The following is a 23,661-nucleotide window of genomic DNA, read 5'->3' as shown; positions in this document are numbered from 1 at the left end:
CTTACAGTTGAAAGACGCATGCGTCGAGGCAAAGAATAACTTTTGACAAAAGAAAGAATGCCTTAAAAACAAGACTAAGTTAGTTTGGTCCAAACCAAAGAACAATCTAAAGAAGGTTTCGGGGACGAAACCTCTTTAAGGGGGGTAGACTTGTAACACCCCGAAAATACAAATCCTTCATTATTAATGCTATGTCGGTAAAGAACAAGGTAAAGTAACTAGGAGTAAATATCCTAGTTAAATTCTAAGTCTTGTAAAAATAAGGAAAAACTTGGTTAAATAACCCTTTATAAAAACTTAGATAAAGTTAAGGGACCAAAGTTGAACAAGTGCAAAGTAATATTATTAAAACAAAATTTGACACCAAAACACACACCTTGTGTGTGTTCTGGTCGTGCGATCCACAGAGCCAAGAAAGAGCTCTCAAGAGTTCAACCCTACCTCACAAAATTGATCAAATTGAGAAGGCAATTCAAGTTCAAATCAAAAACCAAGATCAATCTAGTGATCACTCAAGTGAGGGGATCACAAGGTATGTTGAATTTCATATTTTGGTTACTTCTTGAATTCTTGATGAACCTATGAAATCGAAATCTGAACTTGCATGATTGATGTTTAGATGAAATTAGTAATGAAAAAATGACTAGGAGTAAACCCTAGTCAAATACTTGTTGAATTGATGTTCATAATTGTGAAATTCATGGTCACCCATCTAAGTGTAAAATGGGTTTTGTAGAATGATAAAGAACACTAAGAATTTGAATTTTAGACAAGTGTTGTTGACTTACATGAAGTGAATCTAGATGTTAGTATGCATGCTAGATATAATGAACTTGCAAAAATTGTTTAATTTTGGGCTAAATAGTTAGTCATGAACTTGATAAAGGCTTTATAAAACGATGCCCATAAGGTGTTTGTTAAAACGCCTAAGAGAAAATTTAATGTTGAAATTCGGAACAAAACACATATTTGAATGATGTTGTGAATTATGCGTTATAAGACATGAATAGAGTTCTAAACGAATCGTTGATGGAACTCTATAGGCAAGGAATCGAGTCTTCAAGCGGACAAGCCGGAGCGGACACACGCTTGAAGGGAACACTTTAAAGGTACGTGACTTGTCGTCTCGTTACACTTATGTAGATAAACCTAGTTGTAGATATGTTTAATATTGATATAGCGAAAATGATTGTGTTTGGTATGTCAATGAAGTGATATAACTCACTCGACAACCAAATGGGTCAAAATAGTTAAATAAATATGTTTGTTGATGATATTGTTAAGAATAGCCGTGTTGGAACGTCAATGAAGTGATGTAACTCACTCAACAAACCAAACGGGTTAAAAATGGTCAAAAAGGTAGTGTTCGAAGTGACTTAAACGTCACTCATTAAATTTGAGTTATAAAAGCATAAACCATGGAATGGACGTGATATACTAAGATTAACAAGCCCGGGAATGGGTAATTATGGTTAGAAACCAATGTGGATGAATTATGTAAGTATGTAACTTGTTTCGTTACATTATGATAATTTGATATTGTAGTTATTCAAGTTGGGTTTTAGAATAAGGATTTGTATTAGTTAAAGTGCCGATGATCACTACTTAATTGAACGGTCAAAACTGGATTAGAAAACGTTTGGTTATTGTTGAAATGGTGGACTCCATAAATCGGACAAAAGGGTGAAAACTATGCCTTTTAAACGATTATGTGTGAAGAGACTTGAAAGTCTCATATTATGCTAGAGTTAGAAAGCAATACGCTAAAGGATTAGATATACTAAGCTGATTTATGAACCTGTGATATCGGGTCGAACGGTTTGTAATTAATTGCATAAGTTGCATAAGGCGACATGCTCGAAATATGAGAAAACGAGCACGGAATTCTATTGTGAGCATAAAATCATGTAATGGTGCCGATACGCCAAGATTTACAAGCCCGGGGAATGGGTAATTAAGCCTAGTATGTCAAGGAATTGAATGATGAAAAATATGAACACATAGCTAATGGGTCGGATAATCGAAACAAGGATTTTGTGAACCAGTCGTTCATAAATCGGGTTTCGTTATGTGAAATTTACATGGTTAGGTCCATAATTTTATTACGGACACGTAGGAAAAAGAATCAAATAAAACGGGCATGTGAGTAAAAAGTTATGAACCTTTAAAGTTAGAAATTATAGAATTTTCAGAGCTGGCAGATATGCAAGTCCAGAAACTGGACCTGCTGAAAAACACTTTCCCCGCGACACGCGCCAGGCAGCTAAGGTGCGGGCGCGTCACGCGGGAGCGCTTGCGGCCCGTGAAGGCTTGATCTAAGTCTGTCGTGGGCGCGACAGACCGAATTTCGAGATTTTTATAATTTTGTTATTTGTATGATACCCGAACTTGATTAAGCATATTATATTGATGTCAAAACTAATAATTGATATGGTTTTGACCTTAGGTGATGTTCGTCTCGTTCCGGATGCCGATCAAGCAAGAATGCAAGAACCGAACACAAACTTTTGAAGCTTCCGCGCCAACCAAATCGACTGGTTAAGAAGCTCCAAAAGGATGTATGTACCTATTATAGAGGTCAACTTGGGAGCTTGGAGAGACTCCAAGAGATGCTATAAAAGTTAAGTCCATTATGCGACAAAAAGTACTTCCAGCATCTTAGCAAATCTCGAGGTTGAGATTTCTTTTAAGGGGGTGAGGATGTAACACCTCGTAAAATCACGTCCAACGATGTATTGACACGTGTAATAAACCCTAATGAAGTCAAATGTTGAATTTAAGGGACTAATTTTTCGAAAAATCAAAAACTTTGACTATGAAAGGACTGGAAGTGTTAGCATACCTAAAATAAGTTTCTAAATAACCTCCCACGATATTTATATTCACAAATGAGCCACTTGGCGATCGAGTGTAGCCGTTTGCGGAATTAACTGAAAGTTTGCGCAATGAAGGGTTAAAAGCGTCAACATGTTAATTCTTACCTCTGAGTGACCTTTTAACGAACCGAGAGCTTCATGATATTCGATTATACTCTCGGAAATGCCAATTATTGGCCGACTAAGCTTTTTATGCCTATAAGTAAAGTTACGCGCAACTTTGAAAGTTAGAGGGACTAAAAGTGTCAATATGTTTAATTATACCTCTGAATGACCTTTTAGCGAACCCGAAGCATCGTTATGTTCAATAATACTTTCAAGAATGCCTAATATGGATTAGATGAGGCTTCAATGCTATTAAATAATGAGATGCGCAAGTTTGCGCAATAGACGGGCCTAAAGCGTCAACTTTTGAATCTACGCCTTTCGGTTACCATTTGAGCGAGCAGGAGCATAGTAATATTTAAGTATATGCTTGGGAATGATTAATATGAGCCATGGAAGGCTTAGATATCATTAAACGGCATTTCGCGCTACTTTGCGCAATTAAAGGACTAATTGCGTCAAACTGTAAAAGTAGGTCGAATCGTTTGATAACGGACCTTACGGAATATGTCCATGAGTTAAACATACCCTATTTATCCCTTATATAGCTTAGATATAGGCTTAGAGGTGTTCGGTGCACAAAAATAAACTTTTATGTCATGTAGGGACTAAAAGTGTCAAAAAGGGCACAAGTTTGCACTTTCGCGCATATCTCGCATTCTGAATATCCCCGGACACCCAAAAAATTATGTAAGCACTAAAATATTTTATTTTAGTGTTTGGCTTAATAAAATTCCACTTGTCGTGTAATTTGGACCGTTTTTAGGGTCCGTCCGTGTTTCGTCGTAATTCGACGCACAACGTGACCGTACGGCCAAGCAAACCGACATCCGACATATTTTTGAGCATGTTTCATGTCCCCTATGTTTAGGCATCATGTTAGGGCCTTGAAATGAGGTTAACGGGCCTTAGATGTGTCAGAAACACATCATTATGCAAACAGGGACCAAATCTGCCAAATTATGAAAGTTGGTTGCTGATCTGCAGCCTTAGGCGGGCCGCGTAGGCTACCATGATTTCTTACGCGGGCCGCGTGGGTTCTTCAGACCTGCAAAACAGCCTTTATCAATTCAGCAGTTGGTTTTCTTGTGTGCAAATGGTTTTAATCAGTCCTATGGGCCATTTTGGGGCACCCATAGTATTAGAAATCAGTGGGCAAGAGGTGTACGGTCCAGATCAAAGCTCGTTTATCGATAAACGATCTTAACGGTTCTGAAAAACCTATAAATACCTCACCCCACTTCCTTCATAACCCACACTTGATCTTGAATTCTCTAAGTTGGGGACTTTGCTCCTCATACCTAAGAAATTAGGATCAACCCTCCTTGCTTGGACCCTTTGTAAGTCCCCTTACGTGTTTAGTTTAATTATTTAATGGTTAAAGCCGGAAAGTCAAGCGTTTCAATAAACGCTTTGACTTTTAAACGGCTAAGCCATGGTTCGCAACGAACATGGTTACGTGACCGTAATTAGGTAGGTGATTAACCCTCAAAAGGGCGCCTCCTAATTACCACGTTTGCTTAGTTTAATTGTCGGGTCAAATGAAAGTCAAACGGGTTAGTTTTAAATAAAATGCATAACTATCAAATTAAAAGTCATAAAATCAGTTTTGCCACATTAATAACTTGGTAATTATTAGTTGAACATGTCTAAGCATGTTCAACCCGACAATTCTAAGTATAGGCTAAAAGTTGACTTTTGCTTTGACTTTCAGTTCTGACCCGATTTAGCTTAGTTTAGATATGACTTAGGATTCCTTTAGGACCACATTATAGGTTAGTATAACTCTCTAAAGTTATACAACTTGGTTCCATAGAAATCCTAGTTCATGCATGTTTCCGTTAAATGCCTAAATGTTGACCGTTATGCCCTTTTGACCTTAAAACGATATTTTTTGAAAATGTGAGAGGATAGAAACCTTCACTACTAAATTATAAACTTGTCCCTAAAATTTGACATCAGTTTGAGGTCTAGATTAGGAGTTATGCTCAATAGCGTAATTAGAAAGCCTTTTATTAATTAAACGGCGTAATTAGCATATATCCTATCTAAACCCAATTTTTGATACCAAACTTTTTACCTACTGATATAAAATAATATTTTGGGATTTTTAAAGATTTTTATTTATTTTTAGGCTGAGCATAACATAGGGTTATAGGCTTGATTCGGTAATTGTCGGTTTTGCCCTTTTGGGCTATAAAATGAGTTTTACAAATCCTTTTGACCCCGAACCTTTTTCGACTAATATAATATGATAAATAAAATATTTTGAGCCTTCTGGAATAATAAAAATATCAGCTTTCTATATAAAACCCGGAAATGGCTCCAAATCGCCTTTTTAAGCGTTTTTAACGCAAAGTATGCATCAAAACTATTTTAAACATATAAGGGCTGATGCCTACTGATATATTTAGTAAATTTTATATCTTAACAGTAAGGAAAAGTTTTAAACTCAGGTTTTCGGTTTTGACCTTTTAAGCCTATGTGAAATTACCAAAATGCCCCTGCGGTGCATAGTATGGTTATAATTAATAAATTTCACATATATGATACCCTACTGTTATAACTTATTAAATTAAGTATATTTACTGATTAAATCAGACCTGTAACTCAAGATGATATTTAATCTCTTTTATAACCTCTAAAATGACCAAAATACCCCTACGGGGCATAAATTGGTTTTAAATTCGTTTTGGGCATAATGGAAGGTATCCTACTGATATCACAACATATTTAAGGCATATTAACTTAGGAAACCTGTTCATGACTCTTGTGGTTACCCGTTACGCCCTTTTCGCGTTCGGATCGACTTATGTAACTAGTTTGCATAAATTAGCCGAAACGGGTCAAACCTTATCATTTTTATCTCAAAATCCAGAATGTGTTTAGTTTACCCTTATTACACAAGTATACAAGCTTGTCGGGTCTAAACCACATTCTAATCCGGTTCTCGCTTAATCATGCGTTTTGAACCGTATCCTCCTTTAAAACTAACCGGTCTAAGCATAGGCTTAGTTAAGACCCGTTAGGAATCTAATAGGTTATTAAAAACCTTCGTTCCAGATTTAGGAGCCCAGTAAAAGCTATCTGTACTTGCTTGTTGGTATACGGCTGGGATAAATTGTATAAATTTGCTCAGGTAAATACATTTAACTTATTTTCCCTTATACGGGCTTGGGGTACGGTATATAAAATACCGCTTGGTCGGGTAAATGACCTTAACCGGTCGGTGGTTAAGTGTGGTCAAAATGACCCGTTTGAAAATGTTGTTTTGTTTGTTTAACGCCTTTGGGGGTTTAATGACCATGTCCCGGATATCCTTGGCATCATTCAAAGAATGGCCACGACCTTAGCACACGGGTGTAGGCGTACACCCGTAGTGTATTCAAATCAATAAAGTATAATCGTCGGTACGAGAGAAGTCTCGCGGCAGAACTATACTAAGTGGTGTGTCTATTAATCTTTAACCCGGCACGACCCGGACAACTGAACGCATAACAAACATGTAATTCTTTTACAAGATTATAAGCAAATAATTATCCCAAGTTATAAAAAGTTTTGTGCCACGTGCATTCAAATCAATTTTCTAAAACATTTTCAAAATGAGTCAGTTAAATTGTATTTACCAGTGAAAACTGACGTATTTTCCAAAAAAGGCTAAGTGCAGGTACTAATCGGAATAGGCTGGCTACTCCTAGCATCAATCAAGAGTCTCGCAAGCTTAAGAGGCCTAAAGTCTGTTGAACAATGTTTCATTTTATCTTTGATCCGCATGTGGATCCTTTACTTTCCGTTTGTAATACTTTGATATTACTATATATCGGATTGTAACATATTTATCTTATGCTTCCGCTGTGCATTTATAATTTGTGTTGTTTGACTATGATGATATCAACTACGTCACGATACTCCCCACCGGGCCCACCGGTGACACGTGGAAAATAGGGGTGTGACATTCATACAGGAATTGAAATGGGTTTTTATATGTTATGATGAAATCGATAATTTCATCCATGTAAATAGATATGTAATTGTGTTATACACTAGTTCATATGAAGAACTTGATTATATAAGGTGTTTGAATGAATGCTAGTGGTATGATGAAACGGGTCTCATTTATAGAGGAGAACCCTTAGTTCTTGTGAAATGAATAAATAAGTTAGCTTTGATAATCGCTTGAACTAGTTGAAGTGTTGGAAATATAATGAACCGGGTTAAAAGACTAGTTAAAACGGTGGCTTAAAAGAACGCCTACCGGGTAAATTGTGAATGCCTAAACTAGTTAATAAACTTGAATGTGCATTTTACATACAAATGGGCATTTGACTTTTAAAAAGTAAAACTGACCTAGAATACGGTGAATGATAATTTTTAGATATAAAACGCGTAAGGTGGAATAATCGTATTAAATTATGATTAAACTAACCACCTTGTAAACGATGATGATAGTTTGACGCTTAACAAGCTAGGTGGAAGCTTGGAGGAAGAAGCGGGTCAAACGAATCAAGAAGGAGAAGAAAAGCGAAATTCGGATGCAAGGTAAGTAAGAGCTTACACCTTTTTATGGTATACATCAGTTATGCGTATTGAAAATGAATAAAGAAAAATTTGTAATAAAATTTAATGTTCCGACGTAACTAATATGAGTCGGTAGAAGTGAAAATGGTGAGAAACCATAAACAATGGCAAAAAGGGTAAATTGGTAAATTAGTCATGTAACGATGAACTAATAAGAAATTTTGAAACATTACATTATGGTAAACCGGAATGGGTAAAAAGGGCGAAATGGTAACTAGATATCATCTCATAAAGAAAAATGGTCATCCGGACTAAATGGGTCAAATGACATTGGTAAAATCATTTGAAAATATTAATTGATGATCGCTTGTTGAGTTTTGTAATCACAGGAAATAACATAAGATTGCGTTGCTTTAACTAGAAAGATTTAAAGCAAAAGTTATGTAAACGGGTCAATACTTTGACCCAAGCCAGGTACGCATAAATAAGCTTTTAGTTAAACATACGATTTTTGGTCAGATATTTAGCGAAAGTCCTCGTCGTAAAGTAAGGGACTAAAGTTGACCAAAACACCCTTAAAGGGTATATTGGGCAAACGACCCATAGGGGTATTTTAGGAACTTACATTAAGATTATGGAATCATTAAATATGAATAAAAGTTATAGGAATACACATTCGTGGGTCAAATGCACAAAAATGGTCATTTGCGTAAAATGACCAACCGATGGGTAAATTTGGGATAATAGGTTCGTTATGCTAAATCCACCACAAAAATAGTTGTGGTGGAACATAAGCAGATATTTTAGATGTGGAATTATGAAGTATGAAAAGAAAAGAGCTAGTTTTAGACCAAAATGCATAAAAGATCCTCTAAACGGGTCAAAAGGAATTATGTGCAAAACTTGGATATTGGCCGCGTAATTCACAAAAGTTATGAATCCAAGATAAATATTTTGTGTTAAAAACATTGGTGTATGTTTTATGATTAACTAGAAACAAGTTCGTGATTTTTAAACCCAAACGGGTCAAAAGTGTCATAATTGAATTTCAAGCCGAGAGCTTGAAATCTATTTTTTTTTTTGAATTTAGATGTCGGGTTTTTACTCCATAAGATGAAGAATTAAATTACGAACGCGTAGGAAAAAGAATCGCATAAAACAGATCAATAACGAATAAGTTATGGTCGTTTCCGTAAAAAAACTGGCATAGCTGGCAGAGTGCAGGTTCCAGAAACGAACCTGCTGGAAAAGGGTCTCCCTGGCGCCACGCGAGGGAGCAAGTTGGTTCTGGCGCGTGGCATGACGAAGTCAGTTTCTGAAAATTTGTTTTTTTTTTCAATTATTTTGCCTCGCGAACTCGTTTAAACCCGTTCTAAACTACGTATGACTAATTCAATTCATGTTTTATGAATTGCAGGTATAATATACAATACCAGAGTACGATCAAGCTCAACGAATAACCGAACACGATCAAGTTACAAGCTTCCGCACATTGTTAATCGTTAATATTAAACGACGAATTTGGTCACATTATGTGGTGTACTTGAAAATTGTAAAAGTTTTAATTAATTCGTATTTTCCAATGTAGTTGTAATTATAATTACATGATTATGTTCGTAATTAAAAAAAACGAAATCCGCTTAAAAATAGTAAGGGTGTTACAAATTTTCTGATAGTTAAACATATAGTTTAACAGAGTGGAATACGTATTAGTGTAAAACCATATCAAACCTAACGATGGTCACGAGATCAGAACCTTAACGAAATTCACAAATTATAGTCTTATTTAGACAGCACTTTGGCATTCGTCCGTTGGTTTCCGAATCGATCGGACAGAATATCATATTCGTGATTATTGGTTATGTTGGTGCATATGTCTGTCGACTTCGTCTTGTATCGAGTCTTGTATTAGGTTAGATAGATCAGGGCACGAAGTACGAGAAAAATAGAGAAACATGTAGGATAGGCCATTTCGCACGAAATGGATGTTGTGGCCATTTCGTGTGAAGCCAACTCGTGCGAAATGAGATCGCCTATAAATACGTGCCTTGTCCATTTCATTTGTAACGTTTCGATTCCGGTAGCGAAGCTCTGCCGAAGTGTCTCCAACATTGTAAAACGATCTGATATCAATACAAGAGACAGTTTAAGTGAATCTAAGTGCAAACCAGCTGAAATAACTCCGATACGTTTGTTTCCGCCTCTCGTATTGGACGAGATCTCTTCTGAACGACTCGTTTGGTCGTGCAAACGATCCTACATGTGGTATCAGAGCTCAGGAGGAAGAGTTCTTACCATTTTAGCTGAAAATTTCTGATTTCTACTCACTTTCTTCACATTTTTCAAAATTAAACAAGATTTTACAGATAAAATGGCTTGATTTTCACATATATCGTGCGAAACAATGTTTTAACAAACCCTTGAAAGAATCAGACCTTAATTTGAAGTAAAACTTGATCAATTTGTTGAAAAACTGTCCGAAAGTGTGACGTCAGCACCAATTCGCACGAATTGGTACCAGATCGTTTGAACTTGCATCCATTTCGCACGAGCTGAGCTTTCATTTCGCACCAAGATCCAATTCATTTGAAACAATATTCCATTTCGCATGAATTAAATATTATTGACTCATTTCGCTTGAATTGATTTTCCAATTCGCACGAATTGGACCTAGGGTACATCAAGTTGCTCCATTTCTTGTGAAAGTGTCTCCATTTCGCTTGAAGGTGTCATTTCGTTTGAAACACCTCATTTCGCATCAAAGGCAATTCGTATCGGATCCATTTCGTGTGAAACAATTCCAGATCATATGAAACACTTCCATTTCGTTTGAAAGTCTGTGTTTGTGAAATTTTCAAAACCAAATCCTGGAAAATGAGTTTTACAATGCCTTTGCAACTTTGATCACTGGGACTCAGAATACAATGCTAGAAAATGAAACGGGTACTACGCAAAAACCGCCTAAGCTTATGAGTATTGAGGAGTATAGTGGATGGGCAGAACATTTTGAAAATTGGGTTCAAGCATATTACCTAGATGCATGGAAATATATTGAATTTCGATATATTAGACCGGTTAAGGACAACAGACAGAAGGTTGATATTAAAGATTTAAGTGTTGATGAGAAAAAGAAATACAAAAATGAAAAAATGATGGTTAGTCTCTTGCAGCAAGCTATTAAGGAAGAAATCTTGATTTTACTTCAACACAACGGAAGTGCACATTCGATATGGAAAGAATTAAAATCAAAGTTTGTTGGAAGTAAAGAGATGATCAAGAACAAAATGTCGCTTTTGAAGAAAGAATTTGATCTATTCCGTGGATTAAGAACTGAAAACACCAAACAGATTATAGAAAGATATTGCAATTTGGTGATGAATATGAAAAGATTAAACATCAATAAAGATAAAGAAGAATTGATTGAAAAGTTGGCCGATGCATTGCCACAAGATGTTTGGGGCACGTATCTTATGATGTTGAAAAATAAACCTGAATTTGACAATCTAACACTGAGCGATTTTATTGAACAACTCGAAGCTCAAGAGATGGAACAACGAAAGATAGCGAGAATAAAGGACTTTGATGGTGAACAAGATATTGGTCTGTATTACAAAGGTGGTGCTAGTGATAAGACCAACATTGCACCAAAGATTGAAACTGCTTTCAATGCAAAAAGCTCATCTGGAAGTTCATCTCAGGGATCAAGTAGCAAAACTGGATTCTCTTCATATCCATCATTCGATCCAAATTTTTCAGCAACCAAGAATGGCAAAGTATTACAATGCAATATTGCGTTAAATTTTGAGAATGATCAAAATTACTCTCAAGAAATAGCAAAAAGTCATATGTCTTTGCTGGTGACTGTGTTAGAGTCTTATGGGAGTTTAGTTGCAGGAAGGATCGGAAATCCAATGTTGACAAAAGAGGATTACGATCAGATCGATGCTGAGGAGATAGAGTTAATGGATATAAAGTGGTGTTTGGCTAGTGTGTTGAGAAGGGCTGAAAAGTTTAAACAGATTACGGGAAGAGATGATTTTCGTGATGCTAATGTTTCTACTTTAGGATTTGATAAATCTAAAGTTACTTGTTTTCGTTGCAGGGGAAAAGGGCATTTCAAGAGAGAATGTGTAACACCCTAGTTACTATTTAAGCGGTTCTACATGTAAATACCAACAATTAGATGTGTAGTCTACGGGTAATTAAGATTTCAATACATTGAAAAAAATACGGGTTCGTTAAAACTTTACAAATCATAAGTTATTCAACATAGCGTAATCGAATTCGTCGTTTAAAATTTACGACGAGGCAATGTGCGGAAGCATGTATCTTTATCGTGTTCGGTTCTTCGTTGAGCTTGATCGTCTTCCGGCATCCAAAATGTACCTACATTTCATAAACATGAAATGCTTTAGTCATACGGGGTTTAAAACGTATCTAAACGAGTCCGGGAAGCAAAACTGAATAAAATACATTTTTTTATTACAGGGTCTACCGTAAATTACGGTGGCTACCGTAATTTACGGTAGCCCCTGAATGTTGATTCTCCTACCGTAAAGCAGTGGGTGTGTGGCGTAGAGACCTTAAGGCTACCGTAAGTTACGGTATCTAACGGTGGCCTCTGCAGGATTTTCCAAGTTTGCCGTTTTCTAAAACGTAAACCTTCATAACTTTTAGTCCGCTTGTCCGTTTGACCTAGCGTTTCTTCCTACGTGATTGTAATTTGATCCTCCATCATATGGAGTTAAAATCCAGCATCTAAATTCACAAAATTTTAACTTTCAAGCTCTCGGCTTGAAATTTAATTATGACACTTTTTGACCCGTTCGTGATTTATCAAACAAACTTGCTTATTACCTTTTCAAAATGTCATGCATATCACGTTATATCAATTTACTAATGTGCAAGGTTCAAATTACGGGTTTCTTATGAATTCTTAACCCGTTTTACCTATCTACTCCTTTTGACCCGTGAAGGGAAGTTAAACACTTTTAACTATAATCTATATATAAGCGTACCTGGCTCGAGTCAACGTATAGACCCGTTTATGCCTTGCTATTATTAATTCAATATTCTATGATGACGCAATTATCCAAAATTCTATTCGTTCCTGTAAACATATGACTTAACAACCAACATTAGTCGATATGGTCATATGATGTTATCACCATCATTTGACCCATTTGGTCTATACGACCAAACAATTATATTTATTACAAATCATGGTTTTAAACGTTTTTATTCGTTCCGACCCATTTCGTTTCGTGTCGGAACCCATAATTCAAACATGATCTATTGATGTATTTATCACCTATAGAATAAATACGTATGCTAAAAAAATAGGTGTAAGCTTTACTTACCTCGCGTCCGCGCAAACATTCTTCGCATCCATGATCCGTTTGACCCGTTCCTTTCCAAGCTCCCACCTAGCTTGTTTAGAGTCAACTATATCATAACATCCATAAGATGGTTAGATTGGTCATTCTATATAATGGCCATCACCCTATGGAACCCTTTTTTTTACACACTTATCAATCAAAGCATGCCATATATTAAACAACTAGTTTCATACCATAATTCTTTTCATTCACTAACCGTTTGACCCGTTAGTGAAGTTACTTATACAACTAGTTAGTAAGTGATTTTAAACACTTTAAGCATGTCACATAAAGTGCTATTTGTTCCCAACAATCAATAATTCATGCCTAAAGCAAGTATATACAATCCTATGCCTTTTTCTTGGTTAATAAGAACATTATTTATGTGCAGCGATTTTCTATTCAGCTGCTGTAATTGACCATTTTGACCCATTTAAAATCTGAATTAGATCAACATGTTCAAAGATAGATTGTAGAACTCTCCAATACCTTCGCAAGCATATAAGGTACACCTTCTAACGATTTTTCTGTGACTTTATATGATTTTTATAAAATCAGCTCAGCAACTATATTTTCATTTTTCAACATCTTTCAAGTTCTGAACAGCAGTTTTAATTCGCCTATTTGGCCTATTTAACAACCACATTTGTTTCTTATGATTGAAAACAGTAAAAATTTACTTCATAAGCTTTCCGAAAAGGTATAGAACACCTAAATCGGATAAACGGTTGATTTTATATGATTTTTTTTAAGATTAGTCAAAATACATATAAAAAGCTACGAAAATCATGTTTAGGGTCCTTTCAAATTCGACCCAAACCATCAAATGCAACCCATTTCCATGGCTATAACCTTTATTAAACTCTTGGTAATTGTTAGAAACCTATAGCACAATGATTGTAGGCTAAGAGATGTCAAAACATCATCTATTTCAAGAAGTCATCATATGAATCCTAATTTTACCATCTTCTCAACTTCATCTTTGTCAAATTAAGAACTAGAACTAAAATTTACATATATTCAAGTTCTATTTGGTGATTCTCATACACCATCATGTTTAAAACCCGTACTATTACATATCCCACGAAATTAGTCAAGTTAACCAATTACGTGTTTCTTTCATAATTTCAACATATAAACATTTGTTTAGGCATTTTAACAAACACCAAGCGGGCACGATTTCTGTACCTCTTCTATTTTGTTCATGGCTAATCTTTTTATCCAAATTTCAATCATTAAATCAAACCCTTATGTCTAGCACTCATGAACAATATCAATCTTGCATCATAACATCAATTTTTTTCACAACCTAGGATACAAATTCTTGTGTTCATCACTTTGTTCTAAAAAACCCACTTAACACATATATGGGTGATTATCAATTTCATAGTTTTCATCACTAATTCGTCAAATTATCAACTAGGATTTGTTCTTAGACATTGTTTCAACTCAATATCATTCATATATTCAACATTCATTCCAGAATTTCATTCATGCATGTTCATCAAAATTTCAAAATATCACCAAACTTCAAAATTCAACATACCTTGTGATCCCCTAAGCTGGGTGATCATGATTTTAGTTAAAGCCCCAATTTCCTAGCTTCATTTCCCTTGATTTGGCTGAATTTCTTGTGATTTAGGGTTTTGATCAAGAATCCCTTTTTGCTCCTGTGTAAATCACGACCAGAATGTGTGTTTGGGGTTTTTGATTTTTGTTTTAATAATAATTACTTTCACACTTAACCCTTTTAGTCCTTCTAGTTTCTAAAGGTTATAAAAAGGTTACACCTTCATTATTTTAAAACACTTAACTAACTAGGTTGATATTCCTAGTTACTTAGTGGGTCCCGAGAGTTATAACCTGTTTTATTTTAAGTCCCGTTAACTCGGGCTCTTATAAAATCAATTCCTTAAAACTTTGATTCGCTTGTATTTAATATTAGGATTTCTTATTTAAATCCAAATATTTACCGGGTTATTTTTACTACTAACGGTACTTTACCCGTCTTTTAGTATTAACGGAGTTTGATTACCAAACCCGTTTTCGGGGTGTTACAAGTCTACCCCCTTAGAGAGGTTTCGTCCTCGAAACCTTTTCTTACATAATTCATTGAGTTTAAACTCAATGTATTTGATCCGAGAATCTTTTAAGCATTACTTATACTTTTAACCAATTGTTAGCATTACCAGATAAGTATGGTAACATCTTTTTGGTCACTAATTGTCTACGTATCTCATACGACATAGTGCAACTTGAAATAACGTAATCTCGTTATTTCCACTAGTTTAGTTAACTTAGCGATACCCATCGCTTTCATATACTATCGAATTCTTTATGAATCCGTTACTTTGACCCGTTTAAAGGTCTTTAGTGAAATTTTTCACCTTTAGCAACAAATTCTTTTGTTTTCAAATTTATTTGTTTGGTTCAGTTATACCGAATCTACCGCTTACACGCAAACCAAATTTCTTGATTTGAATCGCTGACCTTAACCGGTCTCACTAACTAGACTTATTAGTCCAGTTACTTTTTACCGCTCGCTTGGTTATAATGTGATTTTACCTCACATTGCATTTCTTGACCGTGATCGTGTCACATCATGTTCAATTCATATCAACCTTTCATTTTTGAGGACATCTCTTTTCGAATATATCGTCTTGCGCCTATTAGTGTCAAGACTTGTATCCTTCATGCTTACTATTTAAAATCCTATTAGAATTTATATTTGTAAAAACGTTGTTTCTTACTAAAAACCAAGGTTTTAGTTTTAGGATCTTCTCTTTAACTTTTGTCAATTATCCATACCAGGATATTGACAGTCCATAATTTATTCTTTTACAGTCTTAGTTTTATGCGGGTTTCTCAACCGATTCCCTCGCTTTATCTAATTAACCCATAGGTTTTTATCATTTAGCCTTATGGGCTATTTTGATTAGGCTTTCACCTCTTTAGGGCGAAGTCCTTATAACTCCTTTCTAATCATGACCCGTGGGTCGTTTTAGTCTCGTAGACCTTTCATTTGTTTATAGCCCTAAAGGTTATGTTGATCCCGTAGATCACTCCTTACTCATGTCATTCTTAAAATACATGTTTGGTGTTAAGGCACTCTGTTATTGTTCGAAGAATCATTTGGTTTCAAGCTTAGGTTCCATTAACCTTAATTGTAGTTTCGTGGCTACAATTGTTTTCTTTCGGACAATTTTCCGATTTTATGACTTCTCACGTCATTTATGCGTCAGTTCTTCTTATGCTTACTGTTATTTGATTTGCACATATTCTTATTTGGTTATGTCCGATTATCGGGCTCATTACTCTTTTGCTTTTAACGTTACCATTATTCCGCTTGCGTTTACTCATGCCGTCCGGCATGATATTATATTCAACCCGTTCAACTTAAAAATAGTTGAACATAATTTATTCAAAATTTCTAATTACATTATCTTTTCGTCTTTTAGTTATGACTCAAAGCCCGAGTCTTTTAACCTTCCATCCGAGTTCCCGTTTCTCGGTCTACGCATGTGTTAAATTTTTTTTTACCCATCGACCGGGTGTTTTACCGAAGTCGTTATTATTTCAACCCTCCCGGTATGCATTAAGACGTTGCTTCATTTTTATATTCCGACTTTATCCTCGAGTTTGACGTTTTACAAAAACGGCTCGTTAAGAGGCATATTTGCATTTCCCGGGTTCGAGTGCAAGTACACTCCCTTCCAAAGCATATCCTAATCATTTTACATGTTTGCATTCTCCGAGTTCGAGTGTAAGTACACCCCCTCCCAATGCGTATCTTAATCGTTTTACATGTTTTGCATTCTCCGTGTTCGAGTGTAAGTACACCCCCTCCCTCGAGTGTAAGTACACCCCCTCCCAATGCGTATCTTAATCATTTTACATGTTTTGCATTCTCCGGGTTCGAGTGTAAGTACGCCCTCTCCCAATGCGTATCTTAATCGTTTTACATGTTTTGCATTCTCCGGGTTCATTATTCTTATATAATACGCTTCCGTCACTCGGCTGTGTGTTTACATTATGATCAGATATTTTGCTTATCTGATTCATTTGGGTACTTTTTAATTTGTCCCACTCACCCCGCCCTTACTACATCGGGTGTAAGCGTGTCCATCATAAAAAGTTCATGTTATCCTGTGTTCACTATCTACTTGGCCAGAGTAGGCGATCAACACATGGCATACATGACCTTTTTATAACTTTCACATCACACCCCATGTAAGTAACACCTCTATTTATTTCTCTTGGAAACAATATCCTGGATAGGCATTCTATTCAGGTTTTCCAAGTTTTCAATCTACATATGCAACTATCAGTTTCTACGTATTTGTTGCATATTTCTATTCATGCAATAATTTAAACGTGCACCTGGTAAATGCTTGCCCTAACGGGCTTTCTTGCTATTACTTATTTGCGATTGTTACGCGATTTAGGTCCTTGATGAGTATGCTCTTCTTGTCATATCTCGGACCGTTCCATCATCATACCCACAATTTGTTCAACTCTCGTCATCTTCAGACGCGAGTGTCCTTCAATTAAAACATTCACAAGAGTTAGTAATTTCAACTTCAATAATCGCCCGTATTATAATACAAGGCTTTTTCTACTATACGCGTCAACGCGCGTATTTTCGTCAACCATATTAATCATTTAATTGGGGTAACGTGTATCACACGATAGCCCTTTGTGTTGTTTACAACACTTTAGCATGCTAAGCTATTAACATACATGTACTTACCGGATTTGCGATCAAGCCTCGAACCGAACACACCTTACTCTTTAACCATGAGCTCTGATTACCAACTTGTAACACCCTAGTTACTATTTAAGCGGTTTTACATGTAAATACCAACAATTAGATGTGTAGTCTACGGGTAATTAAGATTTCAATACATGGAAATCAATACGGGTTCGTTAAAACTTTACAAATCATAAGTTATTCAACATAGCGTAATCGAATTCGTCGTTTAAAATTTACGACGAGGCAATGTGTGGAAGCATGTATCTTTATCGTGTTCGGTTCTTCGTTGAGCTTGATCGTCTTCCGGCATCCAAAATGTACCTACATTTCATAAACATGAAATGCTTTAGTCATACGGGGTTTAAAACGTATCTAAACGAGTCCGGGAAGCAAAACTGAATAAAATACATTTCTTTATTACAGGGTCTACCGTAAATTACGGTGGCTACCGTAATTTACGGTAGCCCCTGAATGTTGATTCTCCTACCGTAAAGCAGTGGGTGTGTGGCGTAGAGACCTTAAGGCTACCGTAAGTTACGGTATCTACCGTAACTTACCGTAACTTACGGTGGCCTCTGCAGGATTTTCCAAGTTTGCCGTTTTCTAAAACGTAAACCTTCATAACTTTTAGTCCGCTTGTCCGTTTGACCTAGCGTTTCTTCCTACGTGATTGTAATTTGATCCTCCATCATATAGAGTTAAAATCCAGCATCTAAATTCACAAAATTTTAACTTTCAAGCTCTCGGCTTGAAATTCAATTATGACACTTTTTGACCCGTTCGTGATTTATCAAACAAACTTGCTTATTACCTTTTCAAAATGTCATGCATATCACGTTATATCAATTTACTAATGTGCAAGGTTCAAATTACGGGTTTCTTATGAATTCTTAACCCATTTTACCTATCTACTCCTTTTGACCCGTGAAGGGAAGTTAAACACTTTTAACTATAAATCTATATATAAGCGTACCTGGCTCGAGTCAACGTATAGACCCGTTTATGCCTTGCTATTATTAATTCAATATTCTATGATGACGCAATTATCCAAAATTCTATTCGTTCCTGTAAACATATGACTTAACAACCAACATTAGTCGATATGGTCATATGATGTTATCACCATCATTTGACCCATTTGGTCTATACGACCAAACAATTATATTTATTACAAATCATGGTTTTAAACGTTTTTATTCGTTCCGACCCATTTCGTTTCGTGTCGGAACCCATAATTCAAACATGATCTATTGATGTATTTATCACCTATAGAATAAATACGTATGCTAAAAAAATAGGTGTAAGCTTTACTTACCTCGCGTCCGCGCAAACATTCTTCGCATCCATGATCCGTTTGACCCGTTCCTTTCCAAGCTCCCACCTAGCTTGTTTAGAGTCAACTATATCATAACATCCATAAGATGGTTAGATTGGTCATTCTATATAATGGCCATCACCCTATGGAACCCTTTTTTTTACACACTTATCAATCAAAGCATGCCATATATTAAACAACTAGTTTCATACCATAATTCTTTTCATTCACTAACCGTTTGACCCGTTAGTGAAGTTACTTATACAACTAGTTAGTAAGTGATTTTAAACACTTTAAGCATGTCACATAAAGTGCTATTTGTTCCCAACAATCAATAATTCATGCCTAAAGCAAGTATATACAATCCTATGCCTTTTTCTTGGTTAAAAAGAACATTATTTATGTGCAGCGATTTTCTATTCAGCTGCTGTAATTGACCATTTTGACCCATTTAAAATCTGAATTAGATCAACATGTTCAAAGATGGATTGTAGAACTCTCCAATACCTTCGCAAGCATATAAGGTACACCTTCTAACGATTTTTCTGTGACTTTATATGATTTTTATAAAATCAGCTCAGCAACTATATTTTCATTTTTCAACATCTTTCAAGTTCTGAACAGCAGTTTTAATTCGCCTATTTGGCCTATTTAACAACCACATTTGTTTCTTATGATTGAAAACAGTAAAAATTTACTTCGTAAGCTTTCCGAAAAGGTATAGAACACCCAAATCGGATAAGCGGTTGATTTTATATGATTTTTTTTAAGATTAGTCAAAATACATATAAAAAGCTACGAAAATCATGTTTAGGGTCCTTTCAAATTCGACCCAAACCATCAAATGCAACCCATTTCCATGGCTATAACCCTTATTAAACTCTTGGTAATTGTTAGAAACCTATAGCACAATGATTGTAGGCTAAAAGATGTCAAAACATCATCTATTTCAAGAAGTCATCATATGAATCCTAATTTTACCATCTTCTCAACTTCATCTTTGTCAAATTAAGAACTAGAACTAAAATTTACATATATTCAAGTTCTATTTGGTGATTCTCATACACCATCATGTTTAAAACCCGTACTATTACATATCCCACGAAATTAGTCAAGTTAACCAATTACGTGTTTCTTTCATAATTTCAACATATAAACATTTGTTTAGGCATTTTAACAAACACCAAGCGGGCACGATTTCTATACCTCTTCTATTTTGTTCATGGCTAATCTTTTTATCCAAATTTCAATCATTAAATCAAACCCTTATGTCTAGCACTCATGAACAATATCAATCTTGCATCATAACATCAATTTTTTTCACAACCTAGCATACAAATTCTTGTGTTCATCACTTTGTTCTAAAAACCCACTTAACACATATATGGGTGATTATCAATTTCATAGTTTTCATCACTAATTCGTCAAATTATCAACTAGGATTTGTTCTTAGACATTGTTTCAACTCAATATCATTCATATATTCAACATTCATTCCAGAATTTCATTCATGCATGTTCATCAAAATTTCAAAATATCACCAAACTTCAAAATTCAACATACCTTGTGATCCCCTAAGCTGGGTGATCATGATTTTAGTTAAAGCCCCAATTTCCTAGCTTCATTTCCCTTGATTTGGCTGAATTTCTTGTGATTTAGGGTTTTAATCAAGAATCCCTTTTTGCTCCTGTGTAAATCACGACCAGAATGTGTGTTTGGGGTTTTTGATTTTTGTTTTAATAATAATTACTTTCACACTTAACCCTTTTAGTCCTTCTAGTTTCTAAAGGTTATAAAAAGGTTACACCTTCATTATTTTAAAACACTTAACTAACTAGGTTGATATTCCTAGTTACTTAGTGGGTCCCGAGAGTTATAACCTGTTTTATTTTAAGTCCCGTTAACTCGGGCTCTTATAAAATCAATTCCTAAAACTTTGATTCGCTTGTATTTAATATTAGGATTTCTTATTTAAATCCAAATATTTACCGGGTTATTTTTACTACTAACGGTACTTTACCCGTCTTTTAGTATTAACGGAGTTTGATTACCAAACCCGTTTTCGGGGTGTTACAGAATGCACAAATCGCGAAGCAAGTGGAGCTCAAAATCCTTTCGGAAACAATGATTATTATCGGAAAGCGATTTATCATCAAGTTGCTCAACAGCCGTATCAACAACAATCACAAACTGCTTATGCTAAAAATCCGATCGAAGAGTCATCAAGAAAAGCTTGTTATGGTATAATAGATTAATAGGATGAAATATTGCCAGAAGGTTTTAGCCGGGACAAATATTGTCCGGATGAAGAGATCTTAAAGGCTAAAGCTTTTGTTGCTCAAGTCGTGGAAGACAGTGCCGATGATAATTCGTATTGGACAGATAGTATGAAAGAGCATTTAAAATATCTAGCTGAAAGAGATGCTGAAAATGCTCGAGTGGCAAAGCAGAAGGTTAAAAGACAAGATGATAGTGATGATGATTATTGGGCAGATAAAATGAAAGAGCACTTAAAATTTCTAGCCGAGAGAGATAAAGAAAGAAAGAAAAATAAACATGATGATGAAGAAGTCCGTGTGATAAAGAAGCAGGACAAAGAAATTCCAGCTTTCGAGATTAAAAAGGAAGCTGATACAGAAAAGGTGTCTGAGAATTGTGAAAACTGTGAGATTATGAAAAAACACAACAGTGAGTTGATTCACAACATGAACAGATTGAAAGAATCATATGATGTCTTAAACAAAGCCATGAATCAATATAATGAGTCAAGCAGTGAACAAGCTACAGCCATGAAGACACTCAAGGGAGCATACATGATAAAGCAGGAAATGGTCAATTATTACATTGATATGTGTGCTGAGCTTGAACAGAAATTAGAAACTCAGAGGATAGAAACTGAAAGAGTAAACAAGTTGTTGAAAAGTTACTCATGTTCTTCTTATGTGATTGACAGGATTTACCCCACAGTTGAAGGCCTGAAGGCATTTGAAGAAGAGACATCTGAAGTGAAGAGTTTCAAAACAAAAAAGGATACTGAAGTGAAGAATTCTGGTAAGAAACAAAGTGTCAGTTATAACAAGTGTCCACCTCCGATTGAAAATGGATATTCTCCACGAAATCCTAATTCAGAAAGAGTCAAAAAGGCAACCAACTTACAGTGGGAATCTGAGCATTCAGATAACTTGCGAGACAACATTGATGTCACTTTCACATTGTCTGACACTGATCATGAGTCCGAGTTAATTAAGAAAGTAGTCGATCAGGTGTTGGATAAAGATGAAACACAGGAGTCAAAGTCAGAGTCAAATTCTGAGTCCGACACGTCAAATCCAAAAGTCAAAAAGGGCAAACGGGTTTACAATAAAGATTTTCTGTTATCACAAAATAATTTGAGTGATGAAACATTCAAAATAGCATATACTTTGAACGATTCTAACAAATTATATTCTGATGAAGAATTTCCAATAAGAGGTGTTAAAACTGAAATGATTAACAAGGTTTTTAAATTAACAGAAATTAATATTTCTGAAATAAAAGGTGTAAATCTTGCTGAAAAACCTAAACCTTACACCTCAAGAGTTCAACAAAGGTTAAACAAGAAAAAGGGTTAAAGTTCTGGTTCAGGTTATCGAAAGAAACCAAACCATAACGGTAATTTCAAAAAGAAGGGATTGGGTTTTATTCCACCAGAAAATTATAAAAATGAGAAAACTTTTAAAACAAAAACTGTATTTGTTTCAGGAGCAAGTTCGGAGGAAGAGGAAAAGAGCTCATTCTGGAGGCAATCTAACAAAGAATTTCTTGCTAAGAAGCAAGAGGAAATGAAGAATGGAGTTGCTTAGAAGAAGGAGACTAGAACCTGTTTTCAATGCAAAACAGTTGGTCATATTGCTAGGAATTGTTCTAAGGCAATCCAAACAAAACAAGGAGTCTCTGAAAAACTGAAAGAAAAGATGGTTGAAATTGAACCACCAACCAAACAATTTAAAGTTTTCAAAAATTCAAAGTTTGAGGTTGGTGAATGTGCAAAGAGTGTTTACAGAAGAAAAGTGAAGCTTAACAACCAAAAGTGGATTGTTAAGAAATTAGATGCTAGTTCTGGCTATGAATCTGACTCGTCAAAGTCAGAGGAGCCACAAGTTGAAATAAAAAGTGAAAATTCAGTTCCGCCATTGGATGACGCAAACTTTCCACCATTGCAGGCTGAAAATTTAAAATAAAAAATTGGAAAAGTTGAGATTTCAAATCAATTTTTTTCTGAAAAGAAAGAATTTGATGTTGAAAAAGCCTTTAACCCCACAGTTCAAAATATTTTTGGAAAAATGATTGATGGGAAGGTCAAAGGGGTAAAGGAATTTTATGAATTGAAAACAAAGAAACCAGAAGAAGATGGGTCATCCCAGGTTAGTAACTGGGATAGAACCTATCATGACTAAAAATCTGGACTTGCCGGAGCTCCCAAGTTGGTAATCGTGGAGCAAGAATCGGCATCTTTCTTGAAAAACTGAAAAAATGTCATATTTCAATTTACAAAGTGGTATGGTTGATAAGTGAACTTACAAGTGGTTGAAAAAGAGGTTTTCACCTACAAGTGGTTAATCAAGGTCATTAAGTTGAACTTGATTTAACTTTTTAAAAGTGATTGAAAAACAATGTGATGAAACCCCTAACCTACAAGTGGTTTGTGTATATCAACAAAACTTATTTTCCAGAAAA

The 23,661-nt window shown here is 35.4% G+C and overlaps 2 long non-coding RNA genes across 6 annotated transcripts; both read right to left on the bottom strand.

The window, feature by feature from the left end:
- Nucleotides 1-11,731: 11,731 nt before the first annotated feature.
- LOC110922316 lies at nt 11,732-14,644 on the bottom strand. Of its 3 annotated transcripts, none has more exons than XR_002583066.2 (4): nt 14,424-14,644; nt 12,860-12,944; nt 12,518-12,623; nt 11,732-11,885 (listed from the first exon to the last, which is right to left on the bottom strand). It is a non-coding gene; the product is annotated as an uncharacterized LOC110922316 (long non-coding RNA). The 3 variants fall into 3 exon arrangements; XR_002583064.2 differs by having other exon boundaries at nt 12,518-12,609; nt 14,424-14,642; XR_002583067.2 differs by lacking the exon at nt 12,518-12,623 and having other exon boundaries at nt 14,424-14,619.
- Nucleotides 14,645-17,743: 3,099 nt separating this feature from the next.
- LOC110922272 lies at nt 17,744-20,666 on the bottom strand. 3 transcript variants are annotated; one of them, XR_002583018.2, is made up of 4 exons: nt 20,509-20,666; nt 18,946-19,030; nt 18,604-18,709; nt 17,744-17,951 (listed from the first exon to the last, which is right to left on the bottom strand). It is a non-coding gene; the product is annotated as an uncharacterized LOC110922272 (long non-coding RNA). The 3 variants fall into 3 exon arrangements; XR_002583017.2 differs by having other exon boundaries at nt 17,745-17,951; nt 18,604-18,695; nt 20,509-20,665; XR_002583019.2 differs by lacking the exon at nt 18,604-18,709 and having other exon boundaries at nt 17,751-17,951; nt 20,509-20,659.
- Between the last annotated feature and the right edge of the window lie 2,995 nt (nt 20,667-23,661).

Source organism: Helianthus annuus, chromosome 17, assembly GCF_002127325.2.
Source record: "Helianthus annuus cultivar XRQ/B chromosome 17, HanXRQr2.0-SUNRISE, whole genome shotgun sequence".
NCBI lineage: Eukaryota > Viridiplantae > Streptophyta > Magnoliopsida > Asterales > Asteraceae > Helianthus > Helianthus annuus.
The sequence above is the reverse complement of the archived record's forward strand: the minus strand, read 5'-3'. Positions and strand labels throughout refer to the sequence as shown.